The 17,120-nt window shown below is 38.2% G+C and overlaps 1 protein-coding gene across 2 annotated transcripts in view; it reads left to right on the top strand.

Annotated features, from left to right (window-relative positions):
• Window positions 1-17,120, top strand: part of LOC308627785 (uncharacterized protein) — a 347,900-nt gene that overhangs the window by 22,750 nt on the left and 308,030 nt on the right. The window lies entirely within an intron of this gene.

Below are 17,120 nucleotides of genomic sequence, written 5' to 3'. Positions count from 1 at the left end.
ACACACTACAGCCCATGTGGAAAAATTCAGTTCACTTGTGATTACAGGCAACATCATTTTATTTTAACAATTTCCTTTTCAAATGCTGCTCAGGTCGATTGAAGAAGTGTCCAAAAATAAAAAAGCTGAGAGGAATTAGATAAATATTTAGCCAAGTCAGGGCACAACCTTCCCCCTCCCACCTGTCCACCCTTCTAATTCCTTCCCTGCTTTCTCGTCTCAAACATTTAAGCAACACGTAAGAGAAAAACACTCTCCCTTAAGCCCATTTTTGAAATGGTTCTATTTTTTTTTTTTTTTTTCTTTTTGCGGTATGTGGGCCTCTCACTGCTGTGGCCTCTCCCGTTGCGGAGCACAGGCTCTGGACGCGCAGGCCCAGCGGCCATGGCTCACGGGCCCAGCCGCTCCGCGGCATGTGGGATCCTCCCAGACCGGGGCACGAACCCGTATCCCCTGCATCGGCAGGCGGACTCTCAACCACTGCGCCACCAGGGAGGCCCTGAAATGGTTCTATTTTTAAACACTGCAATTCATCTCAATTGTGCTCAAATTCAATTCACTTGTGATTGTCTGCTATATTATTTTCTTTATCAATTTCTCCCCAGACTCAGTGGGGTAGTGATTGAAATTTGAAAGCTTATGGGGGGAATAAAGTCCAAAATAGAACTGAGGAAAATGTGTCTTGAGTCTGTTGGCTTCATGGAGCCCTTGCTTTTCCTCAACACCCATCCACTTTCATCCATAGTCTCTTGATAAATACCATCCAGCCAAAATGACTTAAAAATAAATTTAATTTGATTCTTCCATGATCAAAAATTTTTACTCCCTAGCCTTAAAATGTTTCATTTTCTATTGTTACATCATGTGCTTAATTCTTTGGCTAAGACTGCCTTGCTTTTGGTTGCTAAATCTGCTGTGCTTTAGTTTAAGTTGGCATGCATTTATGCATCTATTAGGGCTGTTGGCCATTGGAATCTTTTTGGTATGGACAGATGACACTCATTCTGTTCCCAAACTAGCTTGGCCTTTGAACACAATGAGAACTTATTTCTAATACAACAACCTTTTCTAGTATCATGTTTGTGAAACCTATGATTTTATCTAATATTTAATCCATTCTCATTTCTCCCATCCAGAATTCAATGTAAAACAATCATCAAGTATATTAGAGACAATTAGGGGAACAGGAATTAACAAGAATAGGGTCTGAACACCAGTGTAAGAATGTATAGTTCTCATGCTTATAGTTCTCTTGCACATTACAAGAGAATTCTTCTCATTCATGTCTAAGACCCCTCACCTAAGGATGGAAACTCCCACACTCAGGTAACTGTCTCCTCTGTTGTGTAGCTCTGTGTTTGACTGGGACTGTCTCATTGCATGCTCTCCTAGTCTGCTCTTTTGTGTCCCATTACTTGTAAAATACTTGCTTCTTTGTAACATTGACCCCTTGTAAAATACTTGCCTCTTTGTATCATTGACCCCTAGGGTTTACTTATACCTCGTTTGGGTATTGAAGTTGCAAGAGAGTACAATGATCCATTGAAGCACAAGAGATTTATTTTATAGGTGGGTAGAATGTAGGAGCCTGGTCAGTACCGTTTCCCTCAAACGCACTGCACACATCCAGATCTTTGTTCAAAGTCTGACCTTTCATCTACAGCCATGATCACCCCCAACTCTGCGCTCATGAAGTTATTTTCCCTTTCCCTCTAACACTTACCAAAACTCTGCACTTTCTTCAAAGTCTGCCACCTGTAAGAAGTCTTCTCTGACCACATATGTTCCCACTCAGTGTGCACTTCCCTTGTGTTCTTGTTTACTTTTCATGCTCTGCTTCATGTTTCCAGTATATATGTTATGCTTTTCCACATGGCCAAACTGTGTCCTAACGTTGCCAATGCCTGACACAGAGTCAGCACACGCCAGTTGCTATGCAGTATCTGTGGAATGTAAGATGGAAAATAACAATTGGTTGAACACTGATGTGCTAAAACATTTTACATGTTATGTCATAACAACTCTATGCATTAAATACCATTCCTATTCTAATTTATAAATGCAGAATTGATAAATTAGATGGTTTACCCAGTGTACCAAGTGTCAGAGTTGGTATATGAAGTCAGGGCTTTAATTTGGAAAGAATTAAAGTGTGATGTGATGAAGATTTTCATCACTGTGATGTGATGAAGTTTTTCTCCAGAGCTTTGCTCTGTGATTTATTCTTTCATTTTTCTCTGTTTCTACTCACCAAAGTCATCCTCTTGAGGTTGGAGGTGGAAAAGTGGTCTTTTATGGTTAAAAAAATACGTGTGGGGACTTCTGTGGTGGTTTAGTGGTTAATACTTTGCCTTTCAATGCAGGGGGTACGGGTTGGATCCCTGGTCGGGGAGCTAAGATCCCACATGCCTTGCAGCCAAGAAACCAGAACATGAAACAGAAGCAATATTGTAACAAATTCAATAAAGGCTTTAAAAATGGTCCACATCAAAAAACAAAAAAAGCAAAAAACCAAGACATGTGATTGGCCAGAAATTATCCATGGAAGGGCTTATGGGAGAATGATGTTGGGGGCGACGAGTGAGTAAAATCCCATATACAGGCAGCTGAGGCACCTGGGTTCCCAGTGATTTACTTCCGTAATGATGGCGGTACAGTCGTCTCTCAGTATTCACAGGGGATTGGCTCCAGAAGCCCCTGCGGATACCGAAATCGGCCGATGGTCAAGTCTCTCATATAGTCACCCTCCATATTCACAGGTTCCATCTCCGCTGTGGATATGGAACCCACGGATACAGAGGGCCAACTATATTTCTCAAATATGGGAGAAGCATCAAAGGTGGAGTTTTCGCTTCCATATCTCTAATGAAACAAGAGCCTGTGGAGTTTGCTAATACTGTCTAATCAGGCTGCTCACCTGGGCCTACTTGACACTCAGCTCCTTGTGCTTTTGCAGCTGAAGAAAGTAAAGCAGTACTTCCCTTCTTGTGGATTCATATAATTGTAAAGCATCGATGATGCCATTGCTTTTTCATAATAATTGTTGGAAAGTGATTAGCTGCTACAAATCCCGAAATAAAATACATCTGCATATTTCCCGCCTGTACAAATGCCTGGGAAAAAGGCAATGGACTGAGAAACATCTGAGAGGAGCAGGCACACATCTGCTAGATCAGTAGCCCCTACACCATTACCTTCCTTAGAAGGCAAACCTTAAAAAACCCAAAGCAAGAATTTTATTCATAAAGAAATGGAAACAAAGGAGGCAGTATTTTAAAAGTACTTTCAAAATAATAAGGGACTGTCCAAATGTGAGACATATTGTTTAAACAGTTCATTAAAAGACCCCCTAGCTAGGATCTTCAGTATTTGGGGGGCGGTGAAATAAAAAAGAAGACACCTGCAGTTTTAACATATATAGGAAAGACCTAAGGCCTATAAAAATAGAATAGAAAAAGATCACATGAATGAAATATCTTAATCTCTGATTACTGTTCGAATGATCTGTACATTGAATGAGGCTCTAAAATGTTTTCTAGTCTTTTGACAATGCAGCCTCATTATCAGAGTCTTTTCTATTTGAGTTCTGGAGTTTAGGTCAAAGAGACAGCCTAGATTCAGGAAAGTAAATGTTCTTTCCTAGTCCTGACAATGGGAAACGCACAGGGAACTCAGCTGCATATGCTGGTGTGAGGCCTAGAGAGGGCTGCCGGGACACTGGTGAGAGCTGTCAACAGCAGGAGCATATAACAATGTGTTCAGCAGTGTCGCCCTTTTACAGTTCTTCTAAGCTGGTATTGTGGTGGCCAAGAAAGAATTGTGATGTCCCCCGAGTGATGTAAAAACACTAAGGGCACGCAGTTGCCAGTTATTTTTCTAAAGCAACTTTCCTGGAGTGTACAGCGAAGTGGACTGTGCTGCGCGCGCGCGCGCGCACGCACACGCACACACACACACACACACACACACACACACACACACCACCCCCACACCCCCCCCCCCAGTATTCACCGAGCCTTTCTTAGAGCCAGATGCTTAGGAGTGTATTTCCAAAATACTGAGAAGAGTGTAAGGGTCCTGATGGAGGATGAAAGCTGAATAGAGATGGGGAGTTCTTCAGTTATTTATTGCATTATAACAAACCACTCCCAAATTTAATGGCCCAAAGCAATGACAGTTTCTTATCTCTCACGATTCTGTGTCTGACTGTTTTCAGCTGAGCAGTTCTGCTCCGTGTGGTGTTGGGTGGGACTCCAGTCTTCTGAAAGCATGAGACTATAACATCCAAGATGGCTCAATCGTATGGCTGGCGGTGGGTGCTGGCTGTCAGGTAGAGCCCAGCTGGGCAGTGGGCCAGAGCTCCATGGTTCTCCTCCTCTTGGCCTCTCTATGTGAATTAAGCTCTACCTAGTGTGGTGGCTGGGATCCAAGAGTAGAATTCCAGCTACGAGAAAGTGGAATTTGAAGATCTCTTTAAGGGCCTGGCCTCAGAAATTACACAGTGTCACTTCTGCTGCTTCTTATTAGTCAAAGGGAATCCCAGGACCACCTAAGATTCAAGGCAAAAGGAAATAGGCCACATTTTTTGTGTGTGATTCGAGGCAAAAAAAAAAAAAATCAACTAAACTGAAATAAATTATGGCTATCTTTAATCCACACTGTGCAGGAATGAATGTACTTGGGATGAACTTTAGAAAAGAGAGTGGTCTTATCAGCAGATCACTGACCAGAGTTTACTTCTGTGTGTGTATATATGGTTTTTGGGGGGGTGGTTGTTTTTTTTTTTTAATCTTCTTACATATTCCATGGGAAATTTTAAAGACTGAGAGGACAGTGATCCATGTATATAAAGCCAAAATCACGTGAGCCCCATTTTCAGACGTCAGAGTATCCTGTCCCTCATGCCTCTGGGCTCATGTTGGGGGCTTTCAGGGCTATGGCTCCTCCTTCAGCTTTGCTTTCATGCCAGGGCTCTGGGCCATGCTTCTATCACCAAGGGCAAGGAGATCCTGACCATAAGGGTGATAACGATCCTAGCACAGGTGTTGCAGAAAACTTGAAATAAGTATCTCAACTCTCACTTCCCTAACTTTAGTTCTATTTTTAACTCCTTATTATACAGGAAGACCATGTTCCCAATTCCTCATAATACCAGTCATTGTATAAGACCTTGTATACTGCAAGAGCTTAATCAATACTGTTTGATTGATTAAATATATGCATCCTTTTAAATCTAAAGAACAGTTTTCTTCTTTAGTTTTTCTGATGTCTCTGATTATTCATGACAATATATATTCAAGGTACATATAGAATTCATGGTAAGAATAAAATAAAAATCACAGTTTTGTTTGTATACAAGTTCAGGTTGTTTTCCTTGGATCCAACATCTAATTTTTCATAGTTATTATGAGCTCTAACTGTAGCCTTTGCCACTGGCCCAGAGCTATTCTATTAGTTATAAGGGGAATGTGGTAAGAACATGAATGTCTGGCTAAGCAAAGCCCCTGGAATTTTCTGGCAAGACTCAAAATGCCACAGTAGAATTCTTGTCATCTTTGTATTCAAAGGAATATATACATATTCAAAGGCATAGACACTCATATATGTATACACCGTGATAGATAGATATTTACAGTGTCTTGAGAATAATGATAATCCAGGAAATATTTGCTTAATTGTTTGAACTGAGCTACTTATTTGCCTTCAGTAGAGTCACATCACAAGAAAGGTGATTAACCTCTGATTTAAGAATTAGCACACTGAGCTTTAGCCATGTTTCTCACTCTGAATAAGTCATAAAGAAATGCCTCACTTGTCCTAGGTCATGCTTCCAGACACCCCCTCCACACAAAGCAGTTGAAATTAGTTAAACATTTCTAAGAAGCAAAAGAACCCTCACAAATTCTGTACTCTTTTGCCTTTTGGGGAGATACGATACTGCCTTCAGAACAGAGAAGAACATGGCTAGTAAAGCTAAGCTTCTTAGGAAAGATGATTAGAAATAGTGGACCACTGAGGGTTTTGGCGCATAGACAAAGCTGTATAATGGTTAAGTCTGTGGTAACACAATGCCCAAGTAGTAGTTCCATGTTTAAATTTGTTTCACCTCGCTGGTCTTAATTTCCTAATTTGTGAAATGGAGATACTTTATAGGACTGCTGTAAGGTCTTTACATCACATGGCATAGTGCCATGAAACAGAACAAATCAAATTGCACTTAAATTATATGGAAAAGTCATTTATATGAAATGAGTAGTTTCCTAATAACAATGGAAAAATAAGTCATCAGTCTATGTATCTACATTTCTATATTTCATGTTAAACCTGGCAGAAAAAAAAATACTACTTCTGCAATTCCAAAGACATGCATACGAGATGAATACATTCAGCTCATCTCTGAGCTCCATGGAGAAGAATATAGCATAACATGGGAACATATATTTAGACAAACATACTCAAATACACATTGACACACATGAAATTGCTAACATTCAGGAAGTGTGAAAAGAAGGAGCCGGGAAACTTTGTTTACTCCAGAGTTTTGTTTATTTTCAGCAAACAGAATATTGAAGGGAGGTATTTTCACTGTTCTCCCTGTCTGAAATTATGAAGCCTGGAGGCCATCTGAGTTCTCCTTTTAGGTTTTGGCAGTTATTTGAGAAGTGGCATAGGAGGGTAAGTAGTCACAGCAGGTTCTAGGGAAGGAAGCACCACCGAAATTGCTATTCTAAGGTAGTAAACAGGATTCAGGCAACTTCTGAGGGTTGGATAACTTCTAAGAGGCGAAACCCAAGATTGAAATGGGATATTTAGCCCTGTTCTATGTGCTTCAGTCTTCTGTATGGCTGACTGGTTTATTATTTTCTCTTTGGAGAGTGTGTACAATTCCTGTCTCTTGAAGTAGGTTACTTTAGGCTGCAGGCTACAGGACTGGGTTAATGAAGAACTATAATAAAGTTAGAGAGTCAAAGTTGGCTTGGGACAAAGATGAACTTAAGCTTGGATGGTGAGACAGAGAGATCAGGACTAGTGTAGTTACTGGAAAATTTGTATTATTGGTGTGTTTAGCACAGGCAATGGTCCTGCTGTAACTGGCAGATCTCTATTAAGAAAATGCTTGGTCATGTTCTTAGTCTAGACTCTGTACCTGCACTTTCCAGTACAGTAGCCACATGTGCCACTCAGCAATTAAAATGTAGCTGGTCCACATGTATATATATGTAAATGTAAAATACATGCCAGATTTCAAAGATTTAGTATAAAAAAGACATAAATACCATATTACTATTTTTAAGTTAACATGGCAGTACTTTGGATATCTAAGGGTATCAAATACGTTATTAAAATTAATTTCAACCTGTTTCATTTTATATTCTAGTGTGGCTTATAAAAAGTCTGAAAATATAGATGTGGCTCACATTTTATTTGTATAGGATATTGCTATTCTACACAGTGACAGACTCAAAAAATAGATAATGCTTATCCAGCCAGCTAATGAGTCTAGTCACATCCCTTTCAGGAACCGGCTTGCCCAACTATAACATAAGGAATATTAATAGTAGATAGGAAAAAGTTGGAATTTGGGAAGGGAAGAAGGAAGAGGAGGGAGAAAGGAATAGTATAGTGGGTCACATACGCATATATATATATATATACACACACACACACAGATATATCTATCTATGTGTGTGTGTGTGTGTGTGTATGTTTGTGTGTATATATATATATATATGTATATAGCTTTGGAAACAAGATAAAAGAGCAGAGACCAAGTACACTCAAGCTGTCTGTTGGGGAGGGAGGATTAAGAAGTAGAAGAGAGTATGATGAATCTGTGTCAAAATGCTGTACTATATTTCAAAATTTTCATTGGTAAAATTAACGTGAAATATTAGAGAGTGATTCTGAATATCATCTATAAATGCAGATAGACTGTCCTACCCCCACCCCAACCAACACCTAAGTTATGCTGCACTAAACAGATTTATAAAAGATAAACTTTTCTGTATCAAGCATCTGAGATATTCTGTACCTCATGAGTCACTGAAAGGCCAAAATCATTTCAGACAGTGAACAGATCATCTCTAAATTTGTTTTTAGTTCCAGTATTCTATGCTTGATTTTCTTTGGGCAGGACTGCAGTCAGTACCATGGAGAGCTCATGAGGAACATGAGAAAGGATGAAAAGCATAGATTGCTTCAAAAAGAGCTAGTTTTAAAGAACAGCACCAATGAGAGCTCAACACACACACACACACACACACACACACACGAGACTGTAGAATTTGGAGGAGATAGAATACCATTTTTCCTATTTATCTCTGATTTCTGTCATACTTCTATACTTTATTCATAGAACAATCCACCTATCTCAGGCTAATAGTTGAGGAAACAACACACTGCTATATTTAAAAAGGATAACCAACAGGGCCCTACTGTATAGCACAGGGAACTCTGCTCAGTGTTATGTGGCAGCCTGCATGGGAGGGGAGTCTGGGGGAGAATGGGTACATGCATATGTATAGCCGAGTCCCTTTGCTGTGCATCTGAAACTATCACAACATTGTTAATTGGCTGTACTCCAGTATAAAATAAAAAGTTAAAAAAAATCTCAAAATATTAACTATCCTTAGTTCACACAAAGAAGACAGTGGTAAACTTGGGATTCTCTTTCTAAGGTCCAAACTGTTTACTTGCTAAGGCAAGATATGTAAGACAGAGAATATTTTACCTAAAGAGAACTCCTCTTTGGTTAACTTCTCACAATCTGTAGAAATTGGCATTTTCTTTAAGAGAGAGTTCTGGCAGGGAGGTTAAGAGGACAGTTGTTGCAGACAGGTTAACTTGATTAACATGTCAGCTCAGCTATTTGTGACTTACTTAACCTCTCTGAAAGGTATTGTCCTCATCCTGGACATGATAATAATGCTTACCTATAGTGTTGTTATCTCTCTCTCTCTCACACACACACACACACATGCAAAAGAATTAATACATGTAAAATGCTGAACAGAATAACTGACACATAGTAAAGACTCAGTGTTAACTGTTATAACCTGCAAAGGCCTATGAGGATTTATCTGTGTAATAACACATTACTCACTCTTGAAAGTTGAAATTCCTGGGAATCTGATTCTGAAATGGAGAGAAGTTTTCAGAAAGTTTATTATGGAGTGCTGTTGGAATCAACTCTTGTCAAAAGAAGCAGAATTAGGCAGTATTGAGAAGGAAGTAAGATTTTCCACAAGGATAAGATATGTTGTGATATAGTTTCTTGTTTTTCTTTTTCTGAAGTCATCATCTCTCATCCAGTCTTTTTTTAAAAGTATAATTGACTTACAATATTATAACTAGTTTCAGGTGTACAACATAGTGATTCCATATTTTTATACATCACAAAATGATCACCATAAGTCTAGTTACCATCTGTCATCATACCAAGGTATTACAATATTATTGGCTGAATTTGCTATGCTGTACTTACATTCCCATGACTTATTTTGTAACTGGAAGTTTGTAGTTCTTAATCCCCTTCACTTATTTCACCCATCTCCCCATCTCCTCCCATATGGCAACCACCAGTTTCTTCTCTGTATCTATGAGTCTGTTTCAGTTTTGTTATGTTTGTTCATTTATATTGTTTATTAAATTCATAAGTGAATTCATACTGTATTTATCATTTGATTTATTTCATTCAGCATAATACCCTCTAAGTCCCTCCATGTTGTCACAAATGTAAGATTTCATTCTTTTTATGGCTAATATTCCATTCTCTTCTATCTATCTATCTATCTATCTATCCATCCATCTATCCATCCATCCATCTAGATCTAGATATATAGGTATATCAGAACTTCTGTGTCCTCTCATCTATGGATGGACACTTAGGTTGCTTCCATATCTTGGGTATTGTAAATAATGCTGCAACAAACATTGGGTACATATATCTTTTCAAATTAGTGTTTTTGTTTTCTTCAGATAAATACCTAGGAGTGGAATTGCTGGATCATATGGTAGTTCTATTTTTAGGGGCCTCCATACTGTTTTCTATAGTTTCTGTACCAATTTACATTCCCACCAACAGTCCACATGGGTTCCCTTTTCTCCACATCCTCACTAACACTTGTTATTTGCTGTCTTTTTGATAATAGCCATTCTGACAGGTGTGAGGTGATATCTCACTGTGCTTTTGCCTTTGGTCAAGGCAACTGTCTTTAGTGAGGCAGTTCATGCAGAAGACTGTTTGTTAGCAGCACTCCCAGGAACTGGGAACTAACTCTTCATTTCTCAAAGGAGCACCGGCAGCACCTCCCAGCATCCACAAAATTCCTCATGCTCAGTGTTACTACTTGTCAAGGAGCTCTCAATATGCAGGAAGGCAATAATGTCTGTTGGGTTTTGAGAGTGATTCAGTAGAAACACATTCTTTATTTTTCTCCTGAGTTTGAAGCCAGTTGAGAAATAAGATATAGGACTGATACACATAGAGTTAAAATGTCAGTTTTATTACTGATAAATGCAAATTGGAGAATATGTATTTATATCATTCAGTAATTATTCCATATATTTCCTCTCTGGAACTGAGCATATCCCCCAAACTGCTGGCCTCCCTCTGCAGAGTCAAGGACAAACACTGCCTGGAATGCATACCCCTGGACAAGCAGAGGACACCTAGGTCCTGAGGGCAATCCATGCAGAAAGAAGAAGCCTCCCCAGAAGTAACTGAGCCTCGTGTCCTCCGTGCCTTTTCCTAATTTTATCAGAGGTCAGAGAAGAAAGCAGAAAGTGTTTCCATGCCTTTCTCTCATGGGGAGTAGAAAATGAGAACATTTTTCATTGTGCAAAAATAAGGAGTGGGATTTAAGCATTCCTTCTTAATTCTGCTACTTCCTCTGGCTACTTTTGGTCTTCCCCACAGGCTTTGTGTCCTCAAAATAGCTCAACAGAAGATGTTATCCTCATTGGCATCTTCTAACAAGGTCCTTCTGTCCCTGAGGCTAGCTTCAGGCTTCTAAAAAGAGAATATGTAACTATGAGTCTGAACTTTATAGACATGAAATGCTTTTTTTTCCCTCCACATAGCACATAGTTTAAAGATATACATTCTACAAGACTAATTATGAAAAAATATGATTGTCTTACCACCCCCATTCAACTGATGCTCTAGAAAATGGCAACTTTCAAGTATCTCGCTTTCCTTTAATATCTACCTTCATGTTTCTTTTTTTTTTTTTTTTGGCCTTGCCTTGCAGCTTGCAGGATCTTAGTTCCCCAACCAGGGATCGAACCTGGGCCCCCAGCAGTGGAAGTGTGGAGTCCTAACCACTGGACCACCAGGGAATTCCCTTACTTTCATGTTTCTTAATACTATACTTACATTGGCACTTCTTGATTTTTCCATTTAAAACATTATCTGTTGCCTTCTCACTATGGAAGAAGAAATGCTAGATTTTTGGGGGTTTTGCTGCTCACTTTCCATATGTTCGCTTTTCATCCCCCATTCTACCACCATAATTATGACATAATTTTCTTTAGATCAGAATCAAGACATTGCATCATTTTGACTTTGTCAGTGTTATTCACAATTAAGCCATGTACGGTACCATGACCACTTTTTCTTTCTTGCAAAACTTAGTTTCCCAGGAATTAAGAATGTTCTTACCTTTTGTGTGGGTACTGTTCCATTGTCTTGCAACTAATTCATCTCTAAATTCTTATCTATTTTGTATAAATCTCTTCCCCATATGTTAAAAACATCATGTATTCAGTTACTTTTATCTTAAAGGAACCTTTTTTTTTTTTGTTCCTTCTGGCCTGATCCACTCTGAACTGATTTGTCTCTAGGACTGCTATGCAGCTTTTATTCTGATATCTCCTTCCATTATCAAGTTGGGGATTTCCTTTATCTACCTTGATTCCTAGATCCTATGTCTTTTAATTTCCTGGTTTACTCTTTTTTGGGGGGGGTAATACCTCTTCTAGCATTTTCTTGAGAAAGGGTACATGGAAGGCAAATCTTCTAAGACATTACATGTCTCAAAATGCTTTTATTTATTTTCTTCTACTTTTGGGAAGATAATTACAACTATGCACAACTGTATGGTTCAATCCATTTATTCAGCTTTAATACTTTTTACCTTCTATTTACTTCCAGCTACTCTTTGTCCTCTGGTTATCTTCTTTATAGTAACACTCTATTCCTGTTTGGGGGATGCAATATTTTCTTTTATAATATTTTACTAAATGTATTATTAGAGAAGGTGTGGCTTTTTTGTTTGTATGTTTGCTTGTTTATTTGTTTTTTATGTTTTCCTCTCTGAGATGATTCCTTGTTTCCTCCAGATATTCTTATTGTTTGTTTTGTTCTTTGACTTTTGCATGGCATTCTCCTTGAATTTCTTGGGACACTTTTTACTACATACTCATTTAATAGCACAGAAAGCCTGATTACATGCTAATCAGGTGTGTGTGTTGGTGGGTTTTATTATAGGTGGAACTGGTTAGGCTCTTCACTGGGAGCTTTAAGTTTTTTCTCTTGGACTTCAGACTTCCTGCCTGGACTGTATAATTCTGGTTACAGACATTCTTAGAACCTTGTGGGAGAAGAGTGTCATATCACATCTCTGATCTCAACTGTGTCTAGTTTTTACCCCATTCAGGGATGACTCTTCCACCTCTAACCTACCTGCAAGATGTGGGGGGAAAGTTGCCCAGATGATCCTAGAGGAGATGGGAATCTCTGATCTAGCTTCTTAAACAATCTTCTACCTAATCACTTTCTTCTTTGTCCCACCTTCATCTCCACCGCTCTAGACTGCTGATATTGGCCATTAAGCTTATAGGAGTCTTTTTGCGGAGGGTAAATTGGGTTACTCCTCTGTTTTCTGTGCTACCAGTTGAGTGTTCAATATGCCCACACCTGATAAGTTAGATTCACTCATTCTCCTGCTTTTTGGCCTGCAGCATTTGGTAATTTTCATCTTTTCTCCCATTCCTTTTGTATTTGGGGTGCAAATTATCCTCTTGCTGTTGTTTTAGTTAGGTTTCTAGAGAGGTGGCGAAGATAAAAGTGTTTGTTCAATATGCCATCTTTAACAAAAATCTTCTTTTTATGTCAGTGCTGTGTTCTCCCCAGACACATACATTTATTCCCTTTCTTTTATCTCCCATATATTCATGTCTTTATGTTTAGTAAATATGTATTTACAAATCTGAGAATCTTCTGAATCTTTTCAAATTAACATACTAAATAGAGACTTGATATCCAACTGCTAGCTCCCTACAAACTATCCAGAACAAGTCTTACACATTTCATCTTAATGACTACTTTAGACCCAAAATAATTTTTATTGATAACAGTAATATGGTAATTCATTATGGTATGCTGTTACCCAAGTGCTAATTAAAAGGAAAAATAGTTGAAGGATAAAAGAGGGCTTGAAAGCACATCACACAAAAGTTCCTTCCTAATATATTTCCTGTCTATCACACTTATTACTGCAGGGTGGGTTGACAGGTTAATTATGTACTAGGCAGGAGAGCTGGTACAGAGGATGTTACAGTCTCAAAAGCAAACACTTATAATCACTTTATCTAAATATAAGACAAACTCACCTTGGTGAAGGACTGCATTTAGTGATTATATGTAAGGTGACCTCCCTACGTATAGATTACAGATGGAACCTAGGTAAATGTTACACTATAGAGCTAGTACATATGCTGACCCTGCAGCAGTTATCTGTGACTTATATCTAGGGATTCTGTCAAATTTGCAAATTTGCTTTATACTTTCACCGCTGAGAATTCTGATTTCTCCATTTCCTTCTCAAGCCACAGTTTTTAATAGCCAATCTTCCACATGGTATTCAAAAAAGTACATATTGTATAATAATTGAAAACTGCTATATTCATAGTGTATGTTTATTTTTAAATGTTGAGAATTTATTATTTTGCTTAAGGAGGACCTTTACCCCATGAAGGAATCTCCTGTCAAAATACTGCTGGTGGTCCCCATCCTCCTCTCTCTTGTCCTAAAATATGTCTGGGCCAAGAAACTCATCTCATCTTGGACAGCTCATTGTACCATTTGGGAGTCCCAATAGAAAGTTCTGGTTGCTGTTGTTTTATTTTGTTTTAGATTGAGATGATACTTCCTTGTAATTTCTTTCTAATGACATTAATTCTTCCTTTCTGGACTTACACATAAACTCTTAACATCTTTCACTAGAAAGTTTTCTAATATCTGAATATAGTTGACATATCTCTTGAAAGTTCTGTGTTCTCTCCTGTATTCCTACTCATTTTCTTCTTTGTTTTTACTTGTCATTTTTTCCCAGAATCTTCTTTATGTTAGTTGCCATTCTCTGGAAGTTTTGCCATAATCTTCCAAATGAATAGCTCATAACTTAATATACTACCTTAGGTGTATACATATACAGATTAGAGTGAACCTATTAAACGTGTTGTTCTGAACATTATACTTTTACTGGTGCAATCCAAGACTCCAAGGGCTGTGCTAGCAACGGCTTCTCATTGTATTGGCTTATATGAAGCACAGAATCTTTTCTGTCCCCTCAACTCAACTGTTGCTCCCTAATAAACATGATCTTTCTATTTTTCATCAAAAATATTTTTAGACTTTAGAAAAATATTAACAACATACTGCTTTATGGCATTCTAAAGTTTAGTTTTTTTTGAAAACTTACACTTCTTCCAAAAATGCGTACATTATTTTCTGCACTTAGAATTTATTTTAACTCATTTCTCTTCATTCTTTGGCATCCAGAATATGGTGAATGGTTAATGCTATTTAATTCACTTCAACTTAACAATCAAATACATATCTATGGAACAAATACAGCCCCAGGTACAGTATTTAGCGCTTCTGAGGCACATATTAGCAAACCAATAAGGATCCCAGTCTTTGGGAAAAGACAAAATGTGAACAAGTAAGTTTCTAATAGAATGACACCTGCTGTGGAAGGTATATTATAGATATAATAAAATGATGGTAAGGCAGGATGATTTGTCCCACCTTCCAGGCTATCCTGAATATGCTATGCCTTTGGGTGGCTGAAATTATACTCTTGGGCCATAAATTGATATAACACTTTGGTAACTTTGCCTGACCTGACAGCTTATGAATGATAATGCCACCTCAGTAAGTCTACTGGCTTGTTTATATTGCTTTATTGGTGTCATCAGATACTTGACTCTGAGAAAAATAGTAGCCAACTATGAATATAGCCAAATACAAGTTATTTAGATTTATTGATAAATACCCTCTGAAGAGCAAGAACAATTGTCATTTTCTCTCTGATCATCCTTGACCTAAGTACAATGCTTTTCTCCTTGCAAAACATTTTCATACTGGCAATTCTTTGAGCCTTATAGTAACATGATGATGTAGGTAGGATAGAGATTGCTGTCTCCACTTTGCAGATGAGAAAACTGAGGAGATGTGACTGGCTTGGCCAAAGTTGTAGGACCAGTATATGGTAGAGCCACTGTTCTCTGAATCCTGGCTTTTTCATTCTACCAAAAGCCAATCTGAGGGATCAGCCATTTTCTTGGTGCTCTATCTCATACATATGTTGGAAGAGAGAATGTTTAGGTGATGCACAGAACTCATAGGCATCATGCATGGCTTGTGACCTTTTCTGAGTGAGGATTACACAGCACAGATCCAAAAAAGCAGAGGTTTGAGGGGAGATGCTGGGCCAACCTAATTTAGACCTTCCTTCGTGAAAGCTAAGCCAGTGAAACCATGTGATGGATTCTTTTTAATATGGTATTATTGTCAGGGAATAGCTTCAATATGTACCATAAGCATTAAATGCTAAAAATAATAACAGCAATCGTAGATTGTTCTGACACCAGAAGAGTAGAATTATGCTTCTTAAATGCATTCCCTTAGCCAATAAAATTGCCAAATCACTTTTCTGGAAACTGTTTTCCTCTGTGTTAGATTACCAAGAGATGGCAGCATTCCATCCATCATTCAGCAAGTATATATTCCTTGCTTGAAAACTAAGATTTCCTCTTCCCAATGAAGTGTTGAGCACAAATAATTAAATTTAAAATATGAATCTGTTTCATAATCACCCATTGTCACAAAGTCATGCGGCTCTAGATTGCCCAGATCTAAATTTAGATGCTGGTGGTACATAACTGTAAAGATTCAAATGACCTATTTTAAAATAATACATGGTATGTAGTTGATGGTAATGTACAAAATCCATTGAGTGATGATTCAAGAAAGGAACTGGTGATACATGATTCCTCCTTGCGTGCACTTGAAGTTTTCACTTGTGGGCTTCCCTTTTCTACAGACACTTGGTAATTCAAAGTCAAATGTACTGTGTTAATAAAGCTGAGACCACTTTGTTTATCCAGCTTGATATTCTGTTTCGAGTTTGACACTTGTCTGCCAGTGGACAATTTTAGTAAATGTAACATCACAATCCACCAGTATGTGCTAGTCAATGAAAGAAGCCTCAAGATCTGTGACAATTTCTAGGGAAAGGTGGAAGCAATTTTTTATTAGGGCAGATTCAGAAATGGCCATAAAGTTAAAATTTTCAGAAGTTCATATTTCCAGTGGTCAGCTTGTCATAAAAACTTCCTTAAGATTTTTTTCCATAATTGAGTTATTACCTTATGACAGAGGCCAATGGAAAAATAATTTTGATACATTTCTCATAACAAAAGTGAATACTTTTAAAGTACGTGGATATATTGCTGCTCTCCTTTTTCTTTCCTTTTGGTAACTGTATAGTTTATTTTACCAGTAATTGTCTTCAATTGTCAAATATCACAGATTTGTCATAGAGTTAACTTGTCCACCAATGACTCAGACTGTGAAATACCTTAGACCCAGTTTTGGAAACTGCAGATTCTCTGCTAATATGTCTCATTGCTTTCTGCTTTAGTGGAGGTCATTACAGCCTCACTTGATCAGAGAACCATGGTTCTGGGAAGCAGCTGCGTTATTTATCTTCATCTCACTGAAGAGATGACTCATTTATTCCAGATTTGAAGGAAGGTGCCAGAAGTCACACAGCAAGTTAGTGGTAGAAGCAGCTACGCCTAACTCTAGTCTTCTGACTTCCAAACCAGTG

The sequence above is a fragment of the Mesoplodon bidens genome, assembly GCF_964165515.1.
Source record: "Mesoplodon bidens genome assembly, chromosome: 14".
Taxonomy (NCBI): Eukaryota; Metazoa; Chordata; class Mammalia; order Artiodactyla; family Ziphiidae; genus Mesoplodon; species Mesoplodon bidens.
This window is presented reverse-complemented; position numbering and strand designations above follow the sequence as displayed.